Here is a 16,193-nt window from a genome sequence, read left to right on the forward strand (position 1 = left end):
GAAAGGCGCCTCCCGGGGGACCCGAGCGACTTCCTCCCTCCGCTTGCACGTGGGGTGGCTGATGTAAGACCTTCCTCTGGGGGCTTCCCCGCCCACCGGCGAACTGAGACCCCCGCCTCCCCGGGCCCACCGCGCTGCGCCCGCACGCGGGTCCCCGCCCCGCACTGGGACGTTTGCCCGGGGGGGCTCGTGGGGAGAGGAGGCTTTAGAGTCCGTCCGGCTTCGGGGGTCCGTAAGGCCAGGTTCGGCCGCGGAGAAGGCTCGGCCAGGCCAGCCCGACGCCCGCTGAAGTGGGACACGTGGAGGGAGCGCGGGAACATTGGGCTTGTCTGGTACACCTTCGACTCCCCCACGATGTGAGCCAGCAGCCGAGCCCCGCCGTCTACGGGGCCGGGGGGTCACGGAAGGACTAAGGGGACCCCAGTCGGGAGCGGAGTCGCGGTCACCCCGCGGTGCATCGCGTGGCACCGGGCGGAGCCGGCCTGTGCGGGGACACGGGTGCAGCTGCGGACACTTGCCCAAACCGCAAAGGAGCTGAGCGTCCCCGAGTTCAGCAGAATCTCCCTGGGTTTCTAACAGTTAAATGTAGGCTAGCAAGGCAGCAATTAGCATTTCTAATGGGGCCTTGGAGCTTTACCGTTTGTCCCCAGACTTTTATCCCTTTATTCCTTTAGGCGACCCCTGTGAGGTGTGTGAATTCTTCACGGTCTTGGTTTTGGGTGAAGCTTGGCAGGTAGCCTTTGTAATGGTCCGGTTCAGAGAATTCCCTGAAAGCCAGGGTTAGAGCATTAAGTTTGCTTTGCAAACCTCCTAAAGTAACACTACCTATATTCAGATTAAAATAAGTAAATGCATCATGTGTCTAATCAGATACCATCTTACTTCTAATATAGACAAAAGGCTCTAAAGATTGGGAACAACTTGTGAGTAGAAAAAAACAATTCTATGCATCAACCCAAGGTTTCCTTAAAGTTAAGACTTCCCCCTCCCATTCTACCTGTGGCAAACAAAACTACTTATAACAATTTTTAAAAATATGTAATTAATTAAAATTTCAAAGCAAAAGAATGTTTTTAAAAGGCTCTGGAAAAGGCAAAAACTTTCTGGTATGCAGTTTCGAGAGTCTTAAAATGTTAGTCTTAGCAGACATCTCTGTGATGGGAAAATGGTGAGGATAAGTGCTCTTCAGGATGTCACACGAGGACTAAAGTATAAGGTTGTGAGAACCACAAGGCCGTGAGAGAAAGCTTTTATGAAAAACTAGCAAATCAATTCCATGAGCTCGCAAGCAATGATGGATCATCCACTGTTAGGGCTTGATATGTTCTTTCTCACTTAATTCAAAGACACCACTGTGAAGTAGATTTTATTTTAATCATTTTACAGATGAGGAACCGAACCTTAAGCTGCATGGCCAACCAGAGGAGGAGCTAGGGCTTAAACCCAGATGGGTCTGACTCTACAGCCTGCCATCTTTTCTGTGATATAATCAGTCTGATTGGAATAAAGTCTGAGCATGGGGGCCTGATTTGGAACTTGAGGTCTGGAACATCGGTAGAGCACCTTTAATACCAAAAAGAACATGCAGGTGGCATCTTGCAGGTAAGGGGGAGGTGCTGAAGGAGACTGGGACATGGTAGGTCTGTACCAGAGAGACTGACTGGTAACCTGGTGGCTCATGGGAGAGGTGGTACTGATCCTTAGGGAAAAAACTGGCAAATCTTGGGACCCTATCCTCTATGACCAACTCATAGGGGTATGAAGGACTCTCCTCACAAGATAAATGTGTGTTTTATAAGGTTAAGTTACAAAGTAATTAATAAACATAACCACAAAGTGCAGCAAATAGAGAGAAAGCAAAAAAAAAAGCCGAAGGAGGAGAGACTACAGACCCGGCACTGTCCCTTCTGACACAGCCGGTGCTGGCATGCACCTCCATGAACAAAGAGCATGTGTTCCAGTGACATGCTTCTTTGTCAGGGGCTTCACTGCCAGAGGCATAAATAACACAGGCAGAACAGGGTGTGTCTCACTACCCTGCCAACATCTTCCACCGGACTGTCAGTCCGCAGGCCTGGAGGGGCTGTTACAGTGCCCTGGTTTTGAATATTGCTGTCCTGAACGTCATTCTGAGTATGCATCTGGGTGTGAGGAAGAAGTAGAATATAGACTGTCATTGTATCTAATCCATGGTTATTATCATGTTCATGGGCTTATGGATTTGAATAAGGACTGGAAGGAATAAGGAAAATGAAAACTTAAGTTTATTAGAGAGTCTGAACTATAGATGAAATATTTGTTTACTTCCATTGACATGTTTGTCCAATAAGTAATGCAAATGTCAAAGAATGCCTGGTTTTGGTCCCTTTTGAGTCTTAAAACTGCCTGTTAGTCAGAGTGTGTGTGTATTCCAATAATAATTGTCTGAGGGGAACAATCTAATTTGTAACTCCGTGGACCTCTCTCCTCTCCAACGCCTCAGCACCATTAAGTCATTGGTCAAACCATCAGATGACCGAACTTTCCACAAATTTGTTGCTGGGAACAAATTTTAATAACTCTGAAGATGAGAGGAAATAGCCCAGTTCAGGCATTGATCTAACTGGCTGTGGAATCAGTTTAGCAAAATGGCACCCTTTCTCTTTTGTGAAGACGGTATAGGAAGCTAGTGTACAACATAGGAAGGAATCATTACTTTTAAAAAAAAAACTAACCGTCCTCTGCTCTACACATGTGCATCCATTGCTTAATCTGCCCTCTGGCATTCCATAGCATGGTGTGTGTACCTGTTATAGCAGTTAGGCAACACATGGGGTTGTTGAAGGTTCTAAAATTTCAACTGGACTGTGAGCTCATATGGATATTTCTGGATGGTATAAATAGGGAGTAGGAGGCCTGGGCCATCTTTAGAACATAGGTGCTCTGTAAATATGTATTATGTTGAAAATAATGTCTCATGTACTCAAGAATACTATCTAGGCAGCTGAGATTGTTGAGACAAAGGGAGAGGGAGAGGCAAATAGATGAAAATTGGGTAAAAGTGAGAACTTGTAAGTCTCCAGATGGTAAAAAAAACAAACAAACAAAAAAAAACCACAGAGGGCCGAAACCGGCTTGGCTCATTGGATATAGAGTGTCAGCCTGCCAACTGAGGGGTCCCGGAATCAAATCCAGTCAAGGGCATGTACCTGGGTTGCAGGTGCATCCCCAGTGGGGGGTGTGCAAGACGCAGCTGATCGGTGATTCTCTCTCAACGATGTTTCTAACTCTGTCCCTCTCTCTTCCTCTCGGTAAAAAAAATTAATAAAATAAAAAAAGTTATAAAAACAAAACAGGAGGGCAGAGTGTCAGGTGTATAGGCAGCTGCAGGTCCAGTAAAGGGTCTTTGACAAGGAAACCAAATTCCTTTCTGTCCTCTGAGATAGCTGTAGGTGGGAGACCTTCACGGGGCAGCAAGGAAGAGCTGTGACTATCGAGAGTTGGGTTTAATATTTATTAAGTACCATCTTTTACGCCAAGTACTGTGCTTGGGACTTTCATGTATATTGCATTTCAGTTAATCCTGGCAACAGCTCACTGCGACAAGACTGTAATCCCCTTTTATTGTTTAGGAAACAGACTTGGAGAAGCCAAGTGGAACTCACATAGCTAGTAAGAATCTGGCTTTTCTGTCATTAAGGTCTCACTGTAATTCATTCTCATTACTTTGATCCACTAGTCCTCACAACTGCTTCTGAAAAACCTTTTTTGTTTTCTTTGCTTCAAGAAGATTTACATGCACATTGCCGGGATTCAGGGGAGGAAAAAAAAAAAAAACACAGAAAATTTAAAAATTAAATTCCTACCATTGAGATACACCCACTATTAAGGTGTATATCCTTGCAGCTTTTCCCCCCCTCTATATTATACATAATTTTGAAAACACAACATTAGGGTCAGATTAAAGAGGTTTTTTTTGAGGCTTGTTTTTCCCACCTCTTTACGAAAAACAATGAGTTAATATGATAAATATGACTATTCACTTTGCTGAATGTTTTTTTCTTTTATTTTCTTATAAATATATTTTTATTGATTTCACAGAGGAAGGGAAAGGGGGAGAAAGATAGAAGCATCAGTGATGAGAGAGAATCATTGATCGGCCTCCTGCACACCCCACACTGCGGGTTGAGCCTGCAACCCCAGGCATGTGCCCTGACCCGGAATCCAGCGGTGAGCTCCTGGTTCATAGGTCCACACTCAACCACTGAGCTACCGTGGCCAGGCTATTTTCCCCTTTTAGAGAAGGATTCTCATGAGACTTGTGAGGATTACACATGATCATGTGGGTGAAGCTTCTACCTGGCACAGTGCCTGGCACTCTCCTCTGTGCCCCTGCCTTAGTCACTCCCTTACCCTGAGTAGAGGCCAGAGCTTGCTGGTCTTCTCAGGCTGTAGAAGTTCTGCTGTGGCCATCAGTCCTCCAGCTCTGCTCTGTGTCCTTCGTTTCCTGTGGTTACCCCGCCCCTGTGACTGAGGAAAGGCATCACCCAAACAGATAAGTTTTGATTCTCAAAAGGGGTGAGCTAATTTTCTGTTTCATGCAATCCTTGGTTGCTCATCATCAACTGGGAATGTGCTCCTGAGCTCAATTGGAAAATATCTGAGTGGCCCCACAGTGTTGGATATGCATCTCCTCCATAATTAGCCACTATCCCCACCATCTGGACTATCTCCTCCCTCACAGGGATTTCCTTGTCCACACACAACTATCCAAGAGTCCTGCTCCTGCTGACTGAACTTTCCCATCTGTTCTCAAGCTTGCTTTGCCAGGTCTGGCCAGGCCAGAGGCCCCTTGGTGGCCATGCAAGGTAGTCCTCCCTCACTCTGGACTCTGACACTCCCGAGGTAGTTTGTGTGCTCCCTAATTTACTAGCCTCATTTTGGTAAAGGCCAAGCATCCCAAATACCCTCACAATCTACTTATTTCCCCACACACACTCTACTTCTTGAAAAGCAGGGCAGGAGCACGTTTCTAGTTGCTAAATGAAGTGCTGTCCAATTCATGAATCATCTACTAAAGCCAATTAGATCATTAAAGAAAAAATAATGAAGAGGGAGGAAAGCAGGGCAGCCAGTTTTCTTTTTATGTCTATGTATGTATATACTATAGAAAACTTCAAAACTATGCTTAGCAAAGAGAAGAAAATAAAAATCACAATTCAGGGCTAAACACACACTGATCACGTTTTGGTGTCTATTCCTCCAGTTTTTTCTCTATACACATATGGCACTTTCTCAAGTCTCAGATCGCCAGAAGCATCATCTCATTAATAACAGCTTTTCAGGGAGGCAGCAAGGGGGAAACCCACTACATTAAATATTCATAGTGATTATAAGAGACATCCTTACTTCAGAAATAGTAGATAGTAAAAAAATAAACTATCATAGTACCTAGGAAATACTGTATATATTACATTAAATTTTTTTAAAGCAAGAAGATACTATAACTTGCTTTTTTTCATTTAATAATATATTATGAACATATTTCCATGCCATTTGAATCGTCCTGTACAATATATTATATATTCTTTGACATGCTCCTACAAAACAAAAATAGCTTTTCTTTTTCTGTATATAAAGACAATACATATTCATGTAGCAAATTCATGCAATGCAAAAAAAAGTATAAAGAAGAAAATAAAAGCCAGCCTAAATCCCATTACCTACTGGCAACCACTGTTAATATTTTTGTGAATATTTTCTCCATGAATGTATATGCATATGTAAATACACACACACACGTATATATGTATATGTATATATACACGTATATATATATATATTTGTGTGTGTGTGTGTGTGTACACACACACATATAACCCTAATATGCAAATAGACAGAACAGCAGAACAACCGAACAACCGGTCACTATGACAGTTGTTCTGCTAACCAGGGGGTGAGTGCAGAACATGGTGGGCGTTGGCCATGGCGGGATGGTGGAACAGGTGAGCGGGAGTGCCAGACCAAGGCGAGGCACCTGCCACTGTCACCGGGTGAGCCTCTGGTTATTGAAAATTCTTTGCTCCTGCTCACTGTGGTCCCACCCGGTGCTTGAACCTGCTGCTGGCACCAGCCCCACTTGCACCTGCCTACAGCTCGGTGCTCCAGCAGCTGGTGCATGTGGGGCCAGCACAGTCAGCAGGTTTGAGCAGCCACTGCTGGCCCCAATCACCCCTGAGGGCTTCTTCACCTCCCCCTGCTCCTGAGGGGCAAGTGAGGCCTGTGCGGCAGCAGCACAGGAACAGGGCTATCAGCAGAGAGGGGACCATGATAGGAGGGGTCAGGCAGGGGCACAGAGGATGGGCCAAGACCCGCTCCTGTGCCCACTGTAGCCTCCCGGCCCACAGTTCTTTTCAAGGAGCATGAATTTGTGCACTGAGCCCTTAGTATGTTATATAAATGCATAAATGGAGCTTTGTAACGTGCTTTTTTGCTTTTAGGGAGGACCTTCCAATATAAAACCGGAAGACATACTAGACAAATTCAAAAAGAGCTGTAAGCACTTGTAACATGCTATTATTTTTTACTTCTCAGTAAATCATAGGGTTTCCTCCATGTCATTGGTCGGCAAACTCATTAGTCACAGAGCCAAATATCAACAGTACAACGATTGAAATTTCTTTTGAGAGCCAAATTTTTTTAAACTTAAACTATATAGGTAGGCACATTGTTATTAACTTAATTAGGATATCTCTAAGCTGGCCTTTGCTAAAAACTCAAGGCGCCAAAGAGCCACATGTGGCTCTCGAGCCGCAGTTTGCCAACCACTGCTCCAAATCAATAGATATGTCTATCTCATCATTTTTTAAAATATCCTTTTTTTATTTAATCATTTTTTTTTACATATTTTATTGATTTTTTTTGCCCCTCTCCCTCCCTCCCACACATTATTTAATCATTTTTAAAAAATATATATTTTATTGGTTTTTTTTTTACAGAGAGGAAGGGAGAGGGATAGAGAGCTACAAACGTTGATGAGAGAGAAACATCGACCAGCTGCCTCTTGCACACCCCCTACTGGGGATGTGCCCGCAACCAATGTACATGCCCTTGACCGGAATCGAACCTGGGACTTTTCAGTCCGCAGACCGACGCTCTACCACTGAGCCAAACCGGTTTTGGCTATTTAATCATTTTTATAGTCTGTGTCATATTTCACTGTATGGATATAGCATACTTTATTTACCTGGTTTACTACTGATTGATATTTAGGTTTCTCCCAGTTGTTCACCATTATATATAACATCTTTGTGCAATTAGCTCCTTGAAATAAATTCCTAAAAGTATAATATCTCAATCTAAGCATATATATATGTATTTCAGATTTTTAAAAAATATATATATCTTATTGATTTTTTACAGAGAGGAAGAGATAGGGATAGAGAGTTAGAAACATCAGTGAGAGAGAATCATCGATCAGCTGCCTCTTGCACACCCCCTACTGAGGATGTGCCCGCAACCAAGGTACATGCCCTTGACCGGAATCGAACCCGGGACCCTTCAGTCTGCAAGCCGACGCTCTATCCACTGAGCCAAACTGGTTTCGGCATGTATTTCAGATTTTGATATGCATAGCAAATTTCACTTCAGCGGCTGTACTACTTTTGCACTTCCGTGAACAGTGATTAAGACTTTCCTCACCATTGCCTAAACTAGGTATTACCTTTAACATTTTTTTTTGTCAATCAGTTTTCAACTAATGACAAGGTTGAAAACCTGTGTGACAAGATAATTCAACGTGAAAAGAACAGTTGTTTTTAAACGTATGGATTGGGCCTATTATATAGTCACATGCAAAAGAAAGAAGTTGAACCCCTACTTCATACCACATACAAAAATTAATTTAAAATGGGTCTTAGATACCCTTGTCTGTGTGGCTTAGTTGGAGCATTGTCTCATACACCAAAAGGTGGCGGATTCGATGCCCCATCAGAGCACATACCCAGGTTATGGGTTCAGTCCTCAGTTGAGGTGCATATAGTAGGAAACCTATCAATGTTTCTCTCTCTTCCTTTCTCTAAAATCAATAAAAAATGGATCAAAGACTTAAATATAAGACCTAAAACTGACTTGGGAGAAGATAGGATAAATTTTCATGACCTTGGATTAGATATAACACTAAGAGCATAACATACCAGAGAGAAAAAAGAGATAAATTGGACTTGAGCAAAATTGAAAATGTTTGTGCTTCCAATGACATCATCAAGAAAGTAAAAGCCAGCCCTGGCCAGGTAGTTCTGTTGTCTTGTGTGTCATCCCATATACCAAAAGATTGCAGGTTTGATTCCTGGTCAAGGCATATACTTAGGTTGCAAGTTAAATCCCTGGTTCAGGCAGGTACTAGAGGCAACCGATCAATATTTCTCTCTCACATTGAGAGTTTCTCTCCCTCCCTCGCACTCTAAAATCAATAAAAACATCCTCAGGTGATGATTAAATATGCATATATATACACACATACACATATATACACATATATATATATTTCTTTGTTTATTTAAAAAGTAAAAGACCAGGCATGGAATGGGAGAAAATATTTGCAAATTATGTTTTTACTATGGGACTTGTATTCAGAATATAAAAGAACTATTGGAACTCAACAATAAAGAGGTAACCCAATATTATGCTAGCCTTAGCCAGTTTGGTTCAGTGGATAAAGTGTCAGCCTGAGGACCAAAGGGTTCTGGGTTCAATTCCAGTCAAGGGCATGTACCTTGTTACCTGGGCCAGGCCCTGGTCAAGGTGTGTGCAGGAGGCAACAATCGATGTGTTACACTCACATTGATATTTCTGTCTTTCCCTCTCTCTCCCAAGAGAGCTCTCTTTTTAAAAAAAATATATTTTATTGATTTTCTACAGAGAGGAAGGGGGAGAGAGAGAGAGAGTTAGAAACATCAATGAGAGAGAAACATCGATCAGCTACCTCCTGCACACCCACTTCTGGGGATGTGCCTGCAATCAAGGTACATGCCCTTGGAATTGAACATGTACCTTGACCAGGTTCGATCAAGTCTGATGCTCTATCCACTGAGCCAAACTGGTTTTGGTTCTTCCACACTCTCTCTAAAAATCAATGGAAAAATATCCTCGGGTGAGAATTAAAAAAACCATATATCTATATATATAAAACCCTAATATGCAAGTAGACTGAATGGTGGAACAACTGAACATCCAGTTGCTATGACATGCGCTTATCACTAGGGAGTGTGCGCAGAACATGGTGAACATCAACAGCAGGTGGCAGAGTATGGAACATGGGCATCAGCCACGGCAGGATGGTGGAGCAGGTGAGCAGGAACACCAGACCACAGTGGGACACCAGTTGCTGTCATTGGGTTGAGCCTCTGATGGTTACTGAAAATTCTTTGCTCCCGCGTGCTTTGTTCCCACCGGGTGCTCGCACCTGCTTCTGGTACTGGCCTTGCTTGCACCCACTGCCAGTGCTGGAGCCAATGCTCTCACCCACTGCCTGCATCCAGCGCCGGTCCCGATCGCTCAGCACTGTCAAGCGGTGGCCAAAGGCCCCAATAGTCCCTCAGGACTTCATCTCCCCCTGCTCCTGAGGGGCAATTGGGGCTAGCAGCCACTGCTCACACCCACTGCCAGCAATGGCCCTGCTCACACCACATCTGGTGCCAGAGCCACCGCTTGCGCCCACTGTTGGTGCCTGGCACTGGTCCCTATGGCCCGGTGTTGGCAGCAGGTGTAAGCAGCTCCTGCCAGCCTGCAGAGCCTGCCACCACGATCACCCCTGAGGGCTTCTCCACCTCCCCCAGCTCCTAGGGGCGATCAAGGCAGCAGCTGCCACTCACACCCACTGACGGTGATGGTTCCACTCACACCTGCTGCTGGTGCTGGCCCCAATCGCTCAATGCAGTCAGAAGGTGCGAGCGGGCTGGTGCTGTCAGTGCATGGGAGTGGGGCTGTCGGCAGATGATATGGGGGGGGGGGGGCCGCGAAGGGGTAAGGGAGGAGGGCCTCGGCGGGAAGTGCTGGGTGGTGGTACAGTGTATGGGCTGAGACCCACCCCTGTGCTCACCTTAGCCTCGCAGTCCACAGTTCCTTTCAAGATGCACGAATTTGTTCTCTGGGCCCCTAGAATATACATATAATGCTAGCCCAGTCAGTGTGGCTCAGTTGTTTAAGCATCATCCCATACACCAAGAGATTGCCAATTGGATTCCTTGTCAGGACACATGCCCCAGTTATGGGTTTAATCCCCAGTAGGGGGCATGCAGGAGGCAGCCAATAGATTGATCTAAGTTTTTATGGCTCCCTCTCCCTCTCTCGGAAATCAATAAAAACATGTTAATAAATATAATGCTAGCCTAGCTAGTTTGGCTCAGTAGATAGAACATCATCCCGGAGACTGAAGGGTCCCGGATTTGATTCTGGTCAAGGGCACATACCTTGGTTGCAGGTTCTAACCTTCAGGCCGACACTATCCACTGAGCAAAACTGACTATGGCACCAAATTTGTTTTATTCCAGATATAAGATTTTCATTTCCAATGTCTCTTTCTTGTTCTTTTTTTTATTTTTATTGATCTTAGAGAGGAAAAGAGGGAGAAAGGGAGAGAGAGAAACATCAATCTATTGCCTCTCATAGAGCCCCAACCCAGGAAGGAACCCAAAACCTGGGTCTCAAAGATCATATAGTTCAAAGTATAACAGACTCAAACATGGACTTTGGTGCCAAGGAACTCACCTTTTCCTAAAAAGGCTTTGTCCCATTTCCATATTGCTCTAATCCAGTGGTCTGAAAACTCAGTCAACAGAGCCAAATATCAACAGTACAAAAATTGAAACTTCTTTTGAGAGACAAATTTTTTTAAACTTAAACTGTATAGGTAGGTACATTGTTATTAATTTAATTAGGGTACTCCTAAGTTGGCCTTTGCTAAAAACTCAAGGAACCAAAGAACCGCATGTGGCTCTCGAGCCACAGTTTGCTGACCACTGTGCTAATCATTAGGAAACTGTTCCTTAGGTTGAGCTGAAATGTTGACTTTGTACAACCAGAGTCCTAGCTTTGGTCTCTGGTCTACAAAACACACATGTATTATCTCTGGCCAAGTTTGAAAACTGCTGAAACGTAGGTATTGGACCATGTCTTGTTGGCTCTTTATAGCATTTAAAAATATCTCAGTTATTTTCCAACATTAAAGTCTCAACATTATGAGACTTTTTACATAAACGGTTTCTGGCTTCTCTTGAAAGATCAAAAGATCCACTTAGTTGCCTCTCCAATATGATGCTTAATCCTTATAAAAAGTTTTGTACCACCCCCCATCCTCCCTGACTTAGCCTATGGGAAAGTCTGATTACCCCCACCCCCTCACTCTTGGCTCTAGGAAACAGAGTCTGTGATGGAGAGTTACATGCAGTTTATTGGGGAATGCTCTCAGGTCATCCACCTATGACAACATGGAAGAAGCTGACCACCAACAACAGTTCCAATTTAATAGTTATAATCAAGGCCTCAGCTGATCCCACAAGAACCTTAAAGAATGGGCATGCCCTTCAGAGTTGTCCCAAATTGAAATAAGGGGGCCAGGCATTTGTATTTTCATGTTAGCCAGTTACTGAATTCCTGCTTCACTCTGGGAGGGGGGGGTGAACCTTGGGGGAAGTGGTTTCCTGAGGCTGAGAGCAAGAATATTCCCAGCAGCTGAGTTCTACTGAATCAAACCAACCTTAAAGCTTAAGTTGCCCTGGACTTTTCGCATAAGCTTCACTGTTACCCTGTTTCCCCGAAAATAAGACAGTGTCTTATATTAATTTTTTCTCCCAAAGTTGCTCTAGGTCTTATTTTCAGGGGATGTCTTATCTTTCCATGCGCTAGGTCTTATTTTTGGAGGATGTCTTATTTTCGGGGAAACACAGTAGGTCAGTTTGTCAGTTGTAGTTACTTGCAAATGAACATACCTTGACACATTCTGCCAACAAGGAGCTGTATTTTCTGGCAATAATCTGTTGAGTAGCAACTGCCTTCCTTTTATTTATTTATTTTTGAATTCTTTTTTAAAGACTTTATTGTTTAAGGTATTACAAATAGTAGTACATATGTCTCTTTCCCCACCCCACCCCCAATGACTTCCCCCCGGCCTCCCCTACCCCTGGCACTTGCCCTCGTCCCCCTGCCCCCAGTGTCTTGCATCTGTTGGTTTTGCTTATATGCATGCATATAAGTCCTTTGGTTGATCTCTTACCCTCCCCCACAACTCTTCCCCTACCTTCCTGTAGTTTGACAGTCTGTTTGATGCTTCTTTGCCTCTATTTTTGTTCAACAGTTTGTAATGTTCTTTGTTAAACGTAAATGAGTGAGGTCATGTGGTATTTATCTTTCACAGACTAGTTTATTTCACTTAGCATAATGCTCTCCAGATCCATCCATGCTGTTGCAAATGGTAAGAATTCCTTCTTTTTTATAGCAGCATAGTATTCTATTGTGTAGATGTACCACAGTTTTCTAATCCATTAATCTGCTGATGGGCATTTAAGCTGTTTCCAAATCTTAGCTATTGTAAATTGTGCTGCTATGAACTGCCTTCCTTTTAAATGGATCACTTGGTTTCCCTTTATTAGTGCTCACTAGGCTTTTAGGACTGGTAGCAGAGAACTAAATCCTAATCCTATATAATAGAGGTAATATGCAAATTGACCACCACACCCTCACAAGATGACTGCCTACAACCAGGCCGGCAGGGGGATTAATGAGGGACAACCAAATGATTGAACAAGCAAACTGTGTGGGGCGACCAGGCTGGCAAGGAGGTTAGTGAGGGACAACCAAATGACTGGACAAGCAGGCCGCATGGGGTGACCAGGCCGGCAGGGGAGTTAGTGAGGGATGACCAAATGACTGAACAGCAGGTTACATGGCGGGGCCATGATGGGTGACCAGGCCAGCAGGGGGGAAGTTGGGGTAACCAGGCTGGTAGGAGGGGGGCAGTTAGGAGCGACCAGGCTGGCAGGGAGGGGGCAGTTGGGGGCAACCTGACTGGCAGCGGGGGACAGTTAGGGGTAACCAGGCCGGCAGGAGGGGCAGTTAGGGGTGATCAGGCCGGCAGGAAGGGCAGTTAGGGGTGATCAGGCCTCTGGGGGGTGGCAATGAGGGGCGACCAGGCAGGCAGGAAGGTGAGCAATTAGGAGCCAGCGGTCCAGGATTGTGAGAGGGATGTCTGACTGCCAGTTTAGGCCCGATCCCCCGAGGGGTCCCAAATTAGAGAGGGTGCAGGCTGAGCTGAGGGGATCCCCCCACCCCCATGCATGAATTCAGGCACTGGGCCTCTCCTCTTCTAATAGTCAGTAGATAATGTCTAAAGTGGAAAAATCAAGAAATAGCATCAGAAGCAGGTTTTTATGAATATGCAGGTAAACATCAGAAGAAATTGCCAAAAGAGTTGGTGATAGTCGCCTTTGGGGATATTCCTCTAGGTGGGATAGGACAAGAGAACACAGCTGGTTTTTGTGCCCTTTGACTTGAAGGTTGGGCATACTCTTGTTGAAATGCATGCTCCGGGGCATCTGTACTGTGTGCTTTGACTCTCCTAGCACCCAGGTCTCCTGCCTTCCTCTGGCCTTTCTTCTGGGTAGGGGATTCCTGAGGGCTGGTGGAATAGTCATCTTAAACTACCCTTTCTCTTTCTCTCTCTCTTTTTTTTTAAAAAAAAAATATTTTTTTTTTATTGATTTCAAAGAGGATAGAGACAGAAACATCAATAATGAGAGAGAACCATTGATTGGCTGCCTCCTGCATGCCCCCACTGGGGATCAAGCTCACAACCCAGGCATGTGCCCTTGGTTGGAATCAAACCCGGGACTCCTCAGTCCACAGGGTGACACTCTATCCACTGCGCCAAACCGGCCAGGGCTACCCTTTCTCTCTTGATGAGCTTCTTTGCTCTTATACATCTGGGAGACTTCTTTCCCTACTCCTGGCCTCTCCCCTTAAGCTCCACTTTCATATTTCTTTCACAGGAGCACGTTGGAGTTCCCCTGCCCTGTCTCTAGCTTACATGAGAGATAACCAGCTCTGCCACTCTTAGAGGTCTGAAAAAGAGATGGAAACATTTAACAAATCATAGGAATGTTAAGATTATTGTTTTTTCCTTTTGTCAGAAGAAACAGGCAATTATTGGCCACCAACCATGTGCCATATTTGATACCAGATGCTATCATATGGTTTTGCTGTCTTAACATCTTTTCCTGGCCTAAAGTTTTTGTTTCCTCAGTTGAAATTCGTGTGTGTGTGTGTGTGTGTGTGTGTGTGTGTGTGGTGTATACTGGGCTTTAGGGATAATAAGAAAATACTCCTATCCTTTAGAGCCACCTCTTAGGAGAGACAGACACATGAACAAAAAGTGATATTTAACTGCAGTTACCATGTGCCAAGCTCTCATATCAGGAATATGATATAAGGAATGTGACCAAAGTACTGTAAGAGATTGGGTTCCCTGGAAACAGAATCTGTGATGAAGAGTTGCATGTCACCCTTCCCCTCCCCCCGCCCCCCACCATTAACCTAGAATGTTAGCAGAATAAGAAAAATGTTTCATTACAATAAGAATGTAGCTATTGAAAGACCTGGCAAAGAGAACTTCCCGGGAAACTCCCAAGCGGCTTCAAGTCGGGATGGGAAGAGCCTCTCATACAGCACAATGTGCAACCTTTACTTTTTTTTTTTTTTTTTTGACTTTTTATTGTGGTAAAATTAATATAACATAAGATTCACCATTTAAACCATTTAAAGTATACAATTCAGTGGCATTTAGTACATTCAGTGTTGTGCAACCACCACCACTACCTAGTTCTAGAACATGGTAACTCCCCCTTCTGGCCTCCCCTTGTCCCTGACAACTGTGAATCTTCTTTCTGTCTGATCCATAGCCTCCGTGGTAGCTTATTAACCCTTGCCTCTCTTTCTCTTGGGTCCTGGCCAGCAGCCATGCCTTTCTTTCTCTTGGGCCTCTGCTGGGGCTACTGATCAGCCCCTCCTTTCTGATCAGGCCCATTGATAGGCCGGGAGATACTGACTGGCATAGAAACTAACCAATCAGAACCAAATCTGTGTGGAATGTGAAGAGCCAATGGCTGCCTAGGAGGCAGAGCTTTTGACACTGAATGTCATAGAAACCAACCAATCAGAACCAAATCTGGGTGAACTACGAAGGCAGAACCTAAGGTGGGGGCTGAGGAGGTTTTTTTAAGGGCAACAGCTGTTTGGTGTAAGGTGTAAGAAAGCAGTTCAATTTTTTATTTTTTATTTTTATTTATATTTTTATTGATTTTTTACAGAGAGGAAGGGAGAGAGATAGAGAGCTAGAAACGTCGATGAGAAAGAAACACCGACCAGCTGCCTCTTGCACACCCCCTACTGGGGATGTGCCCGCAACCAACGTACATGCCCCTGACCAGAATCGAACCTGGGACCTTTCAGTCCGCAGACCGACGCTCTACTACTGAGCCAAACCGGTTTCTGCAGAAAGCAGTTCAATTTTTTAATAACTGGTTTGGCAGTATAGTGCATATGGCTGGCTATGAGTCCAGATATAGGGATTATATATTTTTGTCTGCCAAGAGCATCTCCTCCTGCTAAAAAAGCCCCCCCCCCCCCATTTAAGCAATCCTATCCTATATAATTTAAGCAATCCTATCCTATATAATCTATCTATACTACTAAAAGAGTAAATGCTAATTAGACTGGGTCAACTGGCCATCTTCTGGATGTCCAACTTCCTTTCAGACAAAGCCATGGTGGTGGGGGCCAAGGTAGAGGCTGTTAGGGACGATTAGGCCGGCAGGGGAGGGAAGTTGGGGGCAAGATCAGGCCAACAGAGGAGGGTAGTTGGGGGTGAGATCAGGCCAGCAAGGGAGAGCAGTTAAGGGTGATCAGGCAGGCAGAGGCAGTTGGAGGCGAGATCAGGCTGTCAGGGGAGGGCAGTTAGGGGCGATCAGGCAAGAAGGCAGAGAGGTTAGGGGTGATCAAGCAGGCAGAGGGGTTAGGGGCAATCCGTCAGGCAGGCAGGCAGAGGCAGTTAGGGGTGATCAGGTAGGTGAGTGGTTAGGAGTCAGTAGTCCCAGATTGTGAGAGGGATGACCGACAGCCAGTTTAGGTCCAATCCCGGGGATTATTAGAGAGGGTGCAGGTTG

General features: G+C 44.8%; 1 protein-coding gene across 1 annotated transcript in view; it reads left to right on the forward strand.

The window, feature by feature from the left end:
* Positions 1 to 1,386: 1,386 nt before the first annotated feature.
* The window catches only part of HEMGN (hemogen), a 41,929-nt gene continuing 27,122 nt past the window's right edge, over positions 1,387 to 16,193 (forward strand). Inside the window, exon 1 of the mRNA XM_084898754.1 lies at positions 1,387 to 1,602. The gene's annotated coding sequence lies outside the window, so the exon portion shown is untranslated. The remainder of the gene's footprint in view (positions 1,603 to 16,193) is intronic.

The sequence above is a fragment of the Pipistrellus hanaki genome, assembly GCF_964339955.1.
Source record: "Pipistrellus hanaki genome assembly, chromosome: 11".
Classification (NCBI taxonomy): Eukaryota; Metazoa; Chordata; class Mammalia; order Chiroptera; family Vespertilionidae; genus Pipistrellus; species Pipistrellus hanaki.